Source organism: Rutidosis leptorrhynchoides, chromosome 4 (assembly GCF_046630445.1).
Source record: "Rutidosis leptorrhynchoides isolate AG116_Rl617_1_P2 chromosome 4, CSIRO_AGI_Rlap_v1, whole genome shotgun sequence".
Lineage (NCBI taxonomy): Eukaryota > Viridiplantae > Streptophyta > Magnoliopsida > Asterales > Asteraceae > Rutidosis > Rutidosis leptorrhynchoides.
Genome location: NC_092336.1, coordinates 362,324,084 through 362,339,947, shown reverse-complemented (window position 1 = coordinate 362,339,947; position 15,864 = coordinate 362,324,084). Strand labels below are relative to the sequence as shown.

General features: G+C 31.8%; 2 non-coding genes across 2 annotated transcripts; one reads left to right on the top strand and one right to left on the bottom strand.

The window, feature by feature from the left end:
- Positions 1–1,465: 1,465 nt before the first annotated feature.
- On the top strand, positions 1,466–1,572 carry LOC139846018 (small nucleolar RNA R71). Its single transcript, XR_011758765.1, has one exon. It is a non-coding gene; the product is annotated as a small nucleolar RNA R71 (small nucleolar RNA).
- A 12,003-nt stretch (positions 1,573–13,575) lies between these two features.
- Positions 13,576–13,682, bottom strand: LOC139846004 (small nucleolar RNA R71). Its single transcript, XR_011758752.1, has one exon. It is a non-coding gene; the product is annotated as a small nucleolar RNA R71 (small nucleolar RNA).
- Between the last annotated feature and the right edge of the window lie 2,182 nt (positions 13,683–15,864).

Here is a 15,864-nt window from a genome sequence, read left to right as displayed (position 1 = left end):
TGGAAATACTAAAGTACTAACTTTAACTAGCATCTTCTCCATTATCCCTCTAGGATATTTTACTGATCGATCGGCTAGTTGTATGCTTATTCGTGTTGGTTTCAATTCTCCAAGGTCTAGTTTAGCGTATAGTGAATACGGCATTAAATTTATACTAGCACCTAAGTCTGCCAATGCTTCTATTGAACTAAGACTACCCAGAAAACATGAAATTGTGAAACTTCCTGGATCTGATAATTTTTATGGTATCTTATTCAACAGCACTGCAGAACAATTAGCATTCATAGTAACAGCCGAGAGTTCTTCCATTTTCTTTCTATTTGTGATTAGATCTTTCAGAAATTTAGCATATCTTGGCATTCCTGAAATTACATCAATGAAAGGAAGATTTACATTTATTTGTTTAAACATATCCAAGAATTTGGATTGCTCGGCTTCAAGTCTCTCTTTTCTCATTTTACTCGGGTAAGGAAGTGGTGGTTGGTATGGTTTAACATAAGGTTTAGCTTTAACTGTGTTATCTTCATTAACCTTTTCAACTACCGGTTCTGTTTCCTTATCTTGATCAGACTGTGGTTCTTGTGGAGTAGGAATAGCTTCATCAGAAATTACAGGCATTTCAGGTGGTTTAAGTGTAATACCACTTCTTGTGGTAATAGCTTTAGCTGTTTCATTCCGGGGGTTAGCATTTGTATCACTAGGTAGACTTCCCGGTTTTCTTTCACCTATCAACCTTGCTAGGTTACTTACTTCTTGTTTCAGATTTTGAATTGAAGCTTGTTGATTTCTAAATGCTTGAGCATTTTGTTCATTGGTTTGTTTCTGAGATGTGAAAAACTGAGTTTGAGATTCAACTAGCTTCGACATCATATCTTCTAAATTTGGCTTTTTATCATCGGTTTGTGATAGTTTGTTTTTAAAAATAGGTCTTTGCTGATTGTAAGTACTGTTGGATACTTGTTGATTGCTAGGACCTTGTTGGTTGTTGTATGGAACATTTCGGTTATAATTCTGGTTTTGATTGTAGATTGGTCTTGGCGGTTGATAATTATTCTGATAATTATTTCCAGGCCTTTGGTTTATATATGAAACATTCTCTCTTTGTTCCATTGTTAGTTCAATACTGAGACAATCTTTTGTTAAATGTGGTCCTCCACACTGCTCACAACTAATTCGTATTGAGTGAATATCCTTAGTCATCTATTCCATTCATCTCTCGACAGCATCTATCTTTGCAGAAATGGAATCGAAGTCATGGCTAGAATCGGCTCTAGCTGCTTTAGATGATCTAACGATATCTTTTTCTTGGTGCCACTTATGTGAGTGGGAAGCAGTGTTATCAATAATTTTGTAAGCGTCAGTTGCGGTTTTCTTCATAATGGAACCACCAGCTGCTATATCGATATCTTTTCGTGTAGTGATGTCGCATCCTTGGTAGAATATTTGTACTATTTGACAGGTGTCTAAACCATGTTGCGGACATCCTCTTAATAACTTTCCAAATCTTGTCCATGCTTCATATAAAGTTTCATTTGGTTTTTGTGTGAACGTAACTATTTCTCCTTGAAGTCTCACGGCTTTAGATGCCGGAAAGAATTGTTTAAGAAATTTTTCAACTAAAACGTCCCATGTATCAATCGCCCCTTCAGGTAACGATTCTAACCAATATTTGGCTTCTCCCTTTAAAGTCCAGGGAAATAACATGAGATATATCTGTTCATCCTCCACTTCTCGGATTTTAAATAGTGTACAGATCCTATTAAAGGTACGAAGATGTTCGTTTGGATCTTCCTTCGGCGCACCACGAAATTGGCATTGATTAGTTATCATGTGTAGGATTTGTCCTTTGATTTCATAATCTGGAGCATTAATGTCTGGTTGAGTAATTGCGTGCCCTTGGCCAGTGCGTTTAGCTCTCATTCGGTCTTCCATATTTAGAGGTTCCAGATTCTCCATTATTGAATTTGTTGAATCTGAATCATTAGAGGATTCTAATTTAATGGGTTGTTCCTCGACAATCTCTGTTTGAATGATTGGTGCTTTCGGAGGAAAGATTAGTGGTTCAGGATCTCTGAATTGTCCCTGAATATCCTCCGGATTCTCAATTGTGAGGTCTGGTTCAAAAAATGGATTATCGGAAATTTGAATTGGAGTACTTGGTCGACTAGATGACGATTCTAAAGAAAAATCAACGGCGACAATATTGGCCAGATGTCTTGATCGAGTTACGGGTGGTGAACGTACAAAAGGTGGTGAACGTTTTGCTCGGTGCATTCACTGAATATCCTATTAGTTATAAAAATAAGAAAAATTATATAAGTTATCAAATTAATAGACTTTTCTGATTTTGCCCACGTTTCGAATAGCCAAAAGATGCAGCAGAGGGGCAGGATTCGTTTGGTCTCAATATAATTGAGTACTGTTTGGCTCCAATAACCCGGTCCACGTACAAATCCAACTATTACTACGAACCAGAAAATGGATGTCTAGCAATTTAACCACTTAAAATAATTTTTCGTTTTGAAATTTTAGAGAAGAAATAGAAAGAAAAAAAATTCTATGTCCTATAAACTAGAGCGTCGAGAAATAAGAAAGAAAAAGAGCGCGTCGAAAAACGTCGAAAAATAAAAGGTCGAAAAATAAAAATAAGAAAGTAGCGAGTCAAAACTTAAAAAGGAACTAAAAACTAAGAATTAAAAGAAACGTCTAAAAATATTAAAGCTTAAAAGAAATACTATATCCCAAAACGGCAATAACTTAAAAAGGTACTAGAATATAAAAACGGCGTCGCAAAATTCTAAAGCACCTAAATCTTAATCTAAAGAAAAAGCACTTAAGGGATTTTACGGCAAAGCCTAAAAATCTAGAAATAAAAATAACTATGGCAAAAACTATGATTTAAGACTAAATACGAGCGAAAAATACAAATATTACGCTAAAACGAATAAAAAGATACAAAATATAAAAATAAACTTAAAGTTGTAAAAAGTACAATTTTTATAAAAATATTATTTTTATATTATTTATTTTATAAAACTATTAATTTTATAATTTATTAAAACTAATTAAACTAAAAATACAAATTAATTAATAAAACTAAACTAAATAATAAATAAATAAAAACCTAATTAGGGTTTAATTAAATAATAATAATAATAATAATAATAACATAATTATTGCTGGAACCAGTCAACTGTGGCGTGTCAGACAGCTTCATGCGGTCGCATGAAGTTTTGCCTTCGGGCTCATGCGAACGCATGAGCTATGGTTTCGGGCCAGGTTCTGGGCTGCTACAGTACCGGGTCGTTTGATTTCTTTTATTTTTTTTTCTGTTTTTCTGTTTTAATTTAAATAAAAAAATAAATAACTTACATAAAAATTTTATTTTAAAAACTTAAAATAAAAATACTTTTATAAATTTTTAACAACTCTTGATAACAAATATATAGATTTTGTTTTTCTTTTTTATATTTTTGGTTTTTAATAATTAAAACGTATATTTTTACAAAAAAAAGGAACTTTATAAAAATCTTTTTTTTATATATATATATTTAGCGTTGCGCTTTCGGCGTTTGACTTTTCCCGGCAGCGGCGCCAAAAATACTTGATGTGTGCGAGGTGTACTAGGAAATAGTATTAATTTTTACAACAAAATACTATTAAATACAATACAATTTTACACAAGTGATTTATTTATTTATATAGTGGATATACCTAAACCTTGCTACAACTTATAGGCAGTGTACCTAATCGTACAGTAGTGTAGTTTTTTATAAGTCCGGTTCGTCCACAGGGAACTCTAGCCAAGCTTAACGCTATATTAGTTTTAACTTATAATTGTAAAAATACAAAAATATATATAAGTAGTATTATTATTATAAAGGGGGTTTTTACCGTTTAATGAATGGATTTGTCGATTTTAAAACATTAGTCGCAGTTAAAACCTAATGTAAAATATTAAAAATAAATACAACTTAATTTAAAGCGTAAATTAAATAACGATAATGAAATTACGATAAATAAAAGTGCGATAAAATAAAAGTGCAATTAAATACAATGACAATAAATAAAAGTGCGATAATTAAAAGTGCAATTAAATATGAAAAATATAAATTATGCTTATTTAAACTTCCGTAATCATGATGTTTGACGTGTTCTTTTTAGTTTATTCCCATGTGTTAATTGTCCTTTGTCCTGGATTATTCGATATGTCCATACGGATTTTTCCATAATAGTCCATTAGTCATAATCATAAAATGCGAAAGTCTTCGTCAAATTATTCTTATTCCCGAAGTCAAATATTCCAACTAATTGGGGATTCGAATTGTAACAAGGTCTTAATACTTTGTTTAATGAATACACCAGGTTATCGACTGCGTGTAAACCAAGGTTTTACTACTTTGTTAACAATTACACCAATTACCCTTGAATGTAATCCACCCTTGTTTCAACAAGTCTATTAATTATTAATCCAGTTCCGTGTCCGGTAAAATGAACAATTATTGGTATTTATAGATATCCCGCCCACCGTGCCCAGTCAAGCGTATGTGGTTATATATAAACACGTCAAATTATAAGTCTATATATTAAATTAACGAGGTATCATTTATTTAATATAAAGCCCATTAATAGCCCATAGTCTAATTTCCACAAGTATCGTTCTTTTATCCAAACCCCAATTATGGTACAAAGCCCAATTACCCAATTTTAATATTTAGCCCAACATTATGATTACTTCGGCATTAAATAAGCATAATAATAACTTAGCTACGAGACATTAATTTAAAAATAACATTAACCATAACTTACAGTGATTAAAAATAGCGTAGCGTTACACGGACAGAATTTCGAATTACACCCTTACAACATTCGCTAACATACCCTTATTATTAGAATTTAAAATTAAAATTAAAATTATAATATAAATATATATATATATATATATATATATATATATATATATATATATATATATATATATATATATATATATATATATATATATATATATATATATATATATCTATATACGTGAGTGAGATAGAGAGATAGGATATATGTGTGTGTAAAAGATTGCTCAAAACTGCGAAATTTATAGCATGTGGCCTGACTATTTGGCTCATGCGATCGCTTGAGATTATCTCATGCAGGCCATGAGATCGCATGTCCTGGGATTCCAGCTCACATGTCTTTGTTTGCATTCTGCCGACGGATTTTAAATATAAATATAATATATAAATAATTTTAATAATTATTTAAATATTATATTATATTTATGTGCATAGTTGACTTGTAATTTTAGGTCCGTTGCGTCGAGCGTTGAGAGTTGACTTTGGTCCCGGTTCTGGATTTTCGAACGTCCTTGCGTACAATTTAATATCTTGTATTTTGCGTTTCGCGTCTTGTACTCTTGTAATTTTGAGACGTTTCTCATTAATAATTGAAACCACTTTGATTGCATTTTGTACTTTTGAGCTTTTTGGTCATTTGCATCTTCAATTCGTCGAATCTGTCTTTTGTATTCACCTTTTATTATTTAAACGAATATCACTTGTAAATAGAACAATTGCAACTAAAAGCTTGTCTTTCTTGAGGGATAATGCTATGAAATATATGTTCGTTTTTAACATTATCAAAAACTTGGTGTTATGCGAGGTGTATACGAAAATACTATTAATTTTTACAAGGAAATACTATTAAATACGATACAATTTACACAAGTTTTATTTATTTATTGAATGGGATATATCTAAACCTTGCTACAACACTTATAGGTAGTGTACCTAATCGTAGAGTAGTATAGTTTTTAGTAAGTCCGGTTCGTTCCACAGGGAGCTGGCTTATTTTACACTATATTTTAAATAACTATATTTGTACAAAATATATATAATTATATATAATAATATATAAAAGGGGGTTTACCGTTTAATGACTGGTTTATCGATTTTAAAACTTAAGGGTAAATATAAATGACAATAATTAAAGTGCGTAAAATAAATAACAATATAATAATTATGCTTATTTAAACTTCCGTAACCATGATGTTTGACGTTTTGATTATTTATTACCCTAGGTTAATTGTCCTTTGTCCTGGATGTATTTGAAACCTATCTGGTTTTTGTCCATAATAGTTCATCGGTCATAATTATAAAATGTTCGGCAAATTTAACCTTATACTCGAAGTCAAATATTCCAACTAATTGGGGATTTGAACTGTAACAAGGTCTTAATACTTTGTTTAATGAATACACCAGGTTATCGACTGTGTGTAAACCAAGGTTTTAATACTTTGTTAACAATTACACCAATTACCCTTGAATGTAATCCACCCCTGTTTTAATGAGTCCATTGACTATTAATCCATCCCCGTGTCCGGTCAAATGAACAATAATTTGTATTTATAAATATCCCGCTCATTGTATCCGATTAAGCGTATGTGGTTATATATAGATACGTCAAATTGTAACCTTTATATTAAATTGACGAGGTATCGTTAATTTAATATAAAGCCCATTAATAGCCCATAGTCTAATTTCCACAAGTGTCGTTCTTTTATCCAAACCCCAATTATGGTCCAAAGCCCAATTACCCCATCTTAATATTTAGCCTAACATCACGATTACTTCGGCTCAAATAAGCATAATAATAACTTAGTTACAAGACATTAATTTAAAAAGGAAAAACATAGCTTACATTGATTATTTATCGCGTAGCTTTACACAGACAGAACTTCGACTTTAAAACCAATAAAATAACCTTTTCATAACCCAAACTAACCTAATATAAAACTACACTATACTATATAATATATATATATATATATATATATATATATATATATATATATATATATATATATATATATATATATATATATATATATATATATATATTATCTATTACAGAGGGAGTATATATTTATTTGTGTATCTTTTCAGCTTTAGTGGCACTTTTTCTTCAATTCTTCGTTTTCGCCTTTTGTCTTCGCACTTATTTATTTAAACGAATATTACTTGAAAATAGAACAATTACAACTGAAAACTTTACATATTGGGATGATATTGCGACTAAATATATGTTCATTTGGAGCACTATCAAATATCCCCACACTTGAACGTTGCTTGTCCTCAAGCAATACAGAACTTGAAATTAAATCACACGAATCACTTCTTTATTCTTCACACTTTATACATTAGTGATTTTGATACGGCGGTATAAACAATGATAGTAACGATGTGGTTTACAGTCCTACATGACTATAAAAATTTAGATCCTTAAGGAAATTAGATCTTTATGAAAACATTTGATCTTTTGAAAATTCATTCTAGCTTTTACCCTAGATAAGTTTTCCGGAATAACCCTTCACCGGTGTTTGAAAATTCAGATTTGGAAATTTTAGCTCAAAACTTATGGTTTTGTGTCACCCACTTGCTAACCTTGTATTAGGAAAGCAACACGTCCAGTATACTTGCTTCGTATATTACCTTTCGGTAAACTACCGTTCGGTTGTAAAGGAAAGCGTTGAACAAGCAACTGTTGAGGCGATGTCTAATGACATGCAGATGTTCATGGTCTAAAATGTGTCGGATGCAATTACTATCCTTTGTAGGAGCAATAGTAAAGATCACCCTATAGTTTTTCGGTCTGGCATAAGGTCCTGTCTTCGACCATGCTATGCAACCACCGTTCTTACGGTTGACACCCGATTTGGTTCAGGTGACCTAATGAATTCCAGGTGAATTCTTAGGATTTTACGTTCAATGATAATGAACGCATTGAAAATGGGTTTTCAGAAAACAAATCGGTTTGTAATTTGATCAAAATATTTTCTCGTTCAAGCTCGAGTTTAGATATCATCGAATTCCATGAGTTTGTAATTCTCAATCTTTAAGGTCAATCTCAAGGATTGAGTAATATCAGGCTTAAAAGCTGATTTTTAATCTTTAAGGAGATTATCCTTTTCTGGGGATCTGATTCATTAGTCTTATCAAGCTAATTTGCATGGCGCCCTCCCCATTTTACGAGACAGATCCTCTCATGGTTAGGATAAGTCTGACCACTTGGCGACCCTGTTTGATGCTGAGGTCCGTGGATTTCCTGCTGATTTTTGAGATGACTTTTCTATATTTTTCGTCAACCTACAGCTGGTCTGGACGACAACTTCCTGACCTAAATCAAGAAGCGCGTGTCTTTTTCGGAAGACTTTACTTTCTTTTAATGATGGAATTGATTCATCGTGTAGATCCATCTTTCATTACAGTAAATCGGGTAAACCAGTTAATTTTGTCCAAAATAAAAGCACCTACAATAACTTTACAAAAACATGTGATAGATAGTTTTTAATTGAATAACTTGGTACATTCTCCCCACACTTGGCTTTTTTCATGCGTCTTTTTATATCTTAATAAATAAATTCAAGCGTTTTAGTTGTTTCTCAATTAATGTCCTTTCCGAAGTAACAATAATTTCGGCATTAACACCTAGTTTTATCGTTCATAAATATGTTTAAACATGATTTTGAATTCATTTAGTTGAATTTTTTTTTAAATTTTCACAAAATTTAGAAAATAAGCCAAGTATAAACCCGAGAGAATTTATAACCCTTCCCCACACTTGAGATCATGCAATGCCCTCATTTGCATGAAATCAGACTCAAATTATAAATTCATGAGGGTGATTAGTGTAGAAAATGATTAAAAATGCCCAGTTTGTATTTTCAAAGCTCGTCGAATGATAGATGGTGCACCTCATCGTTCATCCCTTCTTGTTTTATCACACATGTTTTTTTCTTCAAAAACGGCTGCTTTTCTGAGCTGTTTGTTAATATTTGAAAATGCATCTTTTACCCTTACTTATTATGCATGTTTATTAACGAGTTATGCACTAACCCGAACCCCTAATTTAACGTTAAGTGGGGTTAGACTTCCCCACACTTAGCTGACGATATGTGAAGTCAGTAGAATAAGTTCCACGAATTAGAATAGTGAGCCAGTTATTTACATCTCGGGTGGTGTATAATATATCAATGGGTTTAAAGTTTAAAACCACCTGATCGTCACTACTTAATTCTTTTTTAAGTGTAGCTTTTAGTAAATGGATACGTCTCTTTTCTGGTTCTTGGTCAAATGGATCGATATACACCGACATACATATTTCTATAGGGTGGATAATTCCTAACATTTCCTTCCGTTTATTCTCGGGATCAAAGTTTTCACATCTATTACCCAATTGGGTGAAATCTGAGGTGTCATTATCTATTACAGCTCGTAGTTCATCTTCAGTGTAGTGTAGTTGTAATTGAGCTTTACTTATTTATTAAATTTGCGTCTTCAAATCGTCGTTTTCTTCTTTTGTCTTCGCACTTATTTATTTAAACGAATATTACATAAAAATAGAACAATTACAACTAAAAGCTTTACATATTTCGTACTACACCTCGTTAATTTAATATAAAGGTTACAATTTGACGTATCTATATATAACCACATACGCTTAATCGGATACGATGAGCGGGATATTTATAAATACGAATTATTATTCATTTGACCGGACACGGGGATGGATTAATAGTCAATGGACTCATTAAAATAGGGGTGGATTACATTCAAGGGTAATTGGTATTAAGTAAAGCTTTTAGTTGTAATTGTTCTATTTTTATGTAATATTCGTTTAAATAAATAAGTGCGAAGACAAAAGAAGAAAACGACGATTTGAAAATGCAAATGACCAAAAAGCTCAAATGTACAAGATATAATTCAAGTGGTTCAATTTATTGATGAGAAACGTCTCAAAATTACAAGAGTACGAGCCGCAAAACGTAAAGTACAAGATATTAAATAGTACGCAAGGACGTTCGAAAAACCAGAACCGGGACCTGTGCCAACTATCAACGCGCGACGCAACGGAGCTAAAATTACAAGTCAACTATGCACAAGAATATAATATAATATTTAAATAATTATATAAATTATTTATATATTATATATTATATTAAATAACGTCGACAAACTAGCAAACAAAAAATATGTGAGCTGGATCTGACGGCCATGCGATCGCATGGGAAATAGGCATAAAACTCATGCGAGTGCATGAGCCCATGCGAGTGCATGAGATTTGCACTAAAATCTCATGCGACCGCATGAGTTACTGTAGCAGGCCACATTCTATAAAACTCACATTTTCTGGCCGAAATGAGAGACACATCTTTTTCTCTTCTCTTCATATGTAATATATATATATATATATATATATATATATATATATATATATATATATATATATTTATATTTATAATTTTAATTTTAATTTTAATTTTAAGTTAATAATAATTGGGTTATTGTAAGAAATGTTTTACGGGTTTTAAGTCGAAACTCTGTCCGGGTAACGCTACGCGATTAATCACCACTGTAAGCTATGTTCTTCCTTTTTAAATTAATGTCTCGTAACTAAGTTATTATTATGCTTATTTGAGCCAAAGTAATCGTGATGTTAGACTAAAAATTAATATTGGGTTATTAGATTTTGTACCATAATTAAGGTTTGGACAAAAGACCGACACTTGTAGAAATTGGACTATTGACTATTAATAGATGGGGGTATTGTCTAATCGAGTGACAACTCATTGGAGTCTGTCGAACCTATCTTCAAATTAATTAACCTAATAATTAATAATGATTGTGGTTGTCCTATTTAGTGACGTTCATATGGAATCTATTATATTCATTTAATTGATTATTCGGGTTGGGTAATTGATTATTCAAACTGATCAAGTGGGTAAATTAATATTTATATCTAATTAAAACAAGGGTAGATTACATACAGTGACAGCTGGTGTAATTGTTAACAGAAGTGATAACTGCGTCACAGTTTAAATCCTTAATTAGTTGGACTATTTGACTTCGGGTATAAGGGTAATTTGACGAGGACACTCGCACTTTATAATTATGACCGATGGACTATTATGGACAAAAACCAGATAGACGTATCAAACAATCCAGGACAAAGGACAATTAACCCAGAGTAATAAATTAAAATCAAAACGTCAAACATCATGATTACGGAAGTTTAAATAAGCATAATACTTTTATTTCATATTTCATCGTACCTTTATTTACTGTCATTTTAATTACTGCAATTTACTTTATCGCAATTTAAATTCTGTCATTTATATTACCGTCATTTATCTTTACGCTTTATTTAAAATCGACAAACCGGTCATTAAACTGTAAAAAACCCCATTTTTATAATAATAATAATAATAAGGCTTATATATATATATATATATATATATATATATATATATATATATATATATATATATATATATATACACAAATATAATTGTTTAAAAATATAGCGTTAAACTTGGCTAGCTCCCTGTGGAACGAACCGAACTTACTAAAAACTACACTACTCTACGATTAGGTACACTGCCTATAAGTGTTGTAGCAAGGTTTAAGTATATCCCATCTATATAAATAAATAAAACTTGTGTAAATTGTATCGTATTTCGTAATAAAAATAATAGTATTTCGTACTATACCTCGCACACATCAAGTATTTTTGGCGCCGCTGCCGGGGAAAGCTAAAACGCCGAAAGCGCAACGCTAAATATATAAAAAAAAGTATTTTTATTTTTCTTATAAAAATATACGTTTTTAAAAAAAATGTATATATATTATATTCAAAAATATAAAAAGAAAAAAATAAAATTTATATATTTTTAAGAGTTTTTTTTAAATATTTAAATTTTATAAAGTTTCTTTATTTTTATTTTTAGTTTGTAAAAATATAAATTTTATTTAAATATTTTGTATTAATATAAAACTGAAAACTGAAAAAAAATAATAAAAACACTCAAGGCCCGGTACTGTAGCAGCCCAACTTTTGGCCCGAAACCCTAGCTCATGCGACCGCATGAGCCCGAAGGCAAAAATTCATGTGATCGCATGAAGTGAACTGACACGCCACAGTTGACCTGGTACTGCATTAATTACAGAGTAATAATTATTATTATTATTATTAAACCCTAATTAGGGTATTATTATTATATTATTTAGTTTTAATTTTATTATTTTGTATTATTTAGTTTTAATTTAGTTTTAATAATATATAAAATTAATACTTTTATAAAATAAATAATATAAAAATAATATTTTTATAAAAATTGTACTTTTTACAACTTTAAGTTTATTTTTATATTTTGTATCTTTTTATTTGTTTTAGCGTAATATTTATATTTTTCGCTCGTATTTAGTTTTAAGACATAGTTTTTGCCATAGTTATTTTTATTTCTAGATTTTTAGGATTTGCCGTAAAATCCCTTAAGTGCTTTTTCTTTAGACTAAAATTTAGGTGATTTAGAATTTTGCGACGCCGTTTTTATATTTTAGTACCTTTTTAAGTTATTGCCATTTAGGATATAATTTTTCTTTTAAGCTTTAATACCTTTAGACGCAACTTTTAATTTTTAGTTTTTAGACTTTTAAGTTTCGACGCGCTACGTTCTTTTTATTATTTTTCGACCTTTTATTTTTCGACGTTTTTTTTTTCGACGCAATCTTTTTCTTTCTTATTTCTCGACGCTCTAGTTTATAGGACATAGAATTTTTTTCTATTTCTTCTCTAAAATTTCAAAACGAAATTTTTTTTAAGTGGTTAAATTGATAGACATCCATTTTCTGGTTCGTAGTAATAGTTGGATTTGTACGTGGACCGGGTTATTGGAGCCAAACAATACTCAATTATATTGAGACCAAACGAATCCTGCCCCTCTGCTGCATCTTTTGGCTATTCGAAACGTGGGCAAAATCAGAAAAGTCTATTAATTTGATAACTTATATAATTTTTCTTATTTTTATAACTAATAGGATATTCAGTGAATGCACCGAGCAAAACGTTCACCACCTTTTGTACGTTCACCACCTGTAACTCGATCAAGACATCTAGCAAATATTGTCGCCGTTGATTTTTCTTTAGAATCATCATCCAGTCGACCAAGTACTCCAATTCAAATTTCTGATAATCCATTTTTTGAACCCGACCTCACAATTGAGAATTCGGAGGATATTCAGGGACAATTCAAAGATCCTGAACCATTAATCTTTCCTCCGGAACCACCAATCATTCAAACGGAGATTGTAGAGGAACCAACCATTAAATCAGAATACTCTAGTGATTCAGATTCAACAAATTCAATAATGGAGAATCTGGAACCTCTAAGTATGGAAGACCGAATGAGAGCTAAACGCACTGGCCAAGGTCACGCAATTACTCAACCTGACATTAATGCGCCAGATTATGAAATCAAATGACAAATCCTACACATGGTAACAAATCAATGCCAATTTAGTGGTGGAAGATCCAAACGAACATCTTCGTACCTTTAATAGGATATGTACACTATTTAAAATCCGAGAAGTGGAGGATGAACAGATATATCTCATGTTATTTCCCTGGACTTTAAAGGGAGAAGCCAAAGATTGGTTAGAATCGTTACCTGAAGGGGCGATTGATACATGGGACGTTTTAGTTGAAAAATTTCTTAAACAATTCTTTCCGGCATCTAAAGCCGTGAGACTTCAAGGAGAAATAGTTACGTTCATACAAAAACCAAATGAAACTTTATATGAAGCATGGACAAGATTTGGAAAGTTATTAAGAGGATGTCCGCAACATGGTTTAGACACCTGTCAAATAGTACAAATATTCTACCAAGGATGCGACATCACTACACGAAAAGACATCGATATAGCAGCTGGTGGTTCCATTATGAAGAAAACCGCAACTGACGCTTACAAAATTATTGTTAACACTGCTTCCCATTCACATGAGTGGCACCAAGAAAAAGATATTGTTAGATTATCTAAAGCAGCTAGAGCCGATTCTAGCCATGACTTAGATTCCATTTCCGCAAAGATAGATGCTGTCGAGAGACGAATGGAAAAGATGACTAAGGATATTCACTCAATACGAATTAGTTGTGAGCAGTGTGGAGGACCACATTTAACAAAAGATTGTCTCAGTATTGAACTAACAATGGAACAAAGAGAGAATGTTTCATACATAAACCAAAGGCCTGGAAATAATTATCAGAATAATTATCAACCGCCAAGACCAATCTACAATCAAAACCAGAATTATAACCGAAATGTTCCATACAACAACCAACAAGGTCCTAGCAATCAACAAGTATCCAATAATACTTACAATCAGCAAAGACCTGTTTTTCAAAACAAACCACCATAAACCGATGATAAAAAGCCAAATTTAGAAGATATGATGTCGAAGCTAGCTGAATCTCAAACACAATTTTTCACATCTCAGAAACAAACCAATGAACAAAATGCTCAAGCATTTAGAAATCAACAAGCTTCTATTCAAAATTTGGAACAAGAAGTGAGCAACCTAGCAAGGTTGATAGGTGAAAGAAAACAGGGAAGTCTACCTAGTGATACAAATGCTAACCCCCGGAATGAAACAGCTAAAGCCATTACCACGAGAAGTGGTGTTACACTTAAACCACCTGAAATACCTGTAATTTCTGATGAAGCTATTCCTACTCCACAAGAACCACAATCTGAACAAGATAAGGAAAAAGAACCGGTAGTTGAAAAGGTTAATGAAGATAACATAGTTAAGGCTAAACCTTATGTTAAACCATACCAACCACCGCTTCCTTACCCGAGTAAAATGAGAAAAGAAAGACTTGAAGCCGAGCAATCCAAATTCTTGGATATGTTTAAACAAATAAATGTAAATCTTCCTTTCATTGATGTAATTTCAGGAATGCCTAGATATGCTAAATTCTTGAAAGATTTAATCACAAATAGAAAGAAAATGGAAGAACTCTCGGCTGTTACAATGAATGCTAATTGTTCTGCAGTGCTGTTGAATAAGATACCAGAAAAATTATCAGATCCAGGAAGTTTCACAATTCCATGTTTTCTGGGTAGTCTTAGTTCAATAGAAGCATTGGCAGACTTAGGTGCTAGTATAAATTTAATGCCGTATTCACTATACGCTAAACTAGACCTTGGAGAATTGAAACCAACACGAATAAGCATACAACTAGCCGATTGATCAGTAAAATATTCTAGAGGGATAATGGAAAACATGCTAGTTAAAGTTGGTACTTTAGTATTTCCAGTAGATTTTGTTATTCTGGATATGTAAGAAGATTCTCGAGTTCCTCTCATATTAGGAAGACCATTCTTAAACACGGCTAAAGCAATAATAGACGTGTTTGGTAAGAAACTGACCCTAAGTATAGAGGACGTGAGTGTTACCTTTTCTGTTGATAGAGCAATGCAACAACTGCAATCTACAGATGATACATGTTATTATATTCAAACTATAGATTCACATGCAGAATTGTTAGAAGAATTTCTAGAATTACAAGGAACAGGAGAATGTTCTTTAGGAGAAGGAACTAAACCAATTGATGAAGCTGAAATGTTAGCTACACTTATGGCTAATGGATATGAACCAACAACAGAAGAAATTCAAATGCTAAAAGAAGAAGACAGATATCGATATAAATCATCGATAAAAGAACCATCGACATTAGAGTTAAACCCACTTCCAAACCATTTGGAATACGCTTATTTACATGGTGAATCTGAATTACTTGTAATAATTCGTAACGTATTTCGTAGTAAAAACAATAGTATTTCGTACCCCTCTGCTTTAACATCAAGTTTTTGGGGCCGCTGCCGGGGACTCGGCGAAACGCAATATTTTTAATTTATTTTTGTATAAATATATTTATATATATTTTTAGAAAAACAATATAAAGTTATTAAAAAAAAAACTGGACTTACAGGCCCATGCGTTCGCATGAGCCAGAAGCCTCAACACCATGCG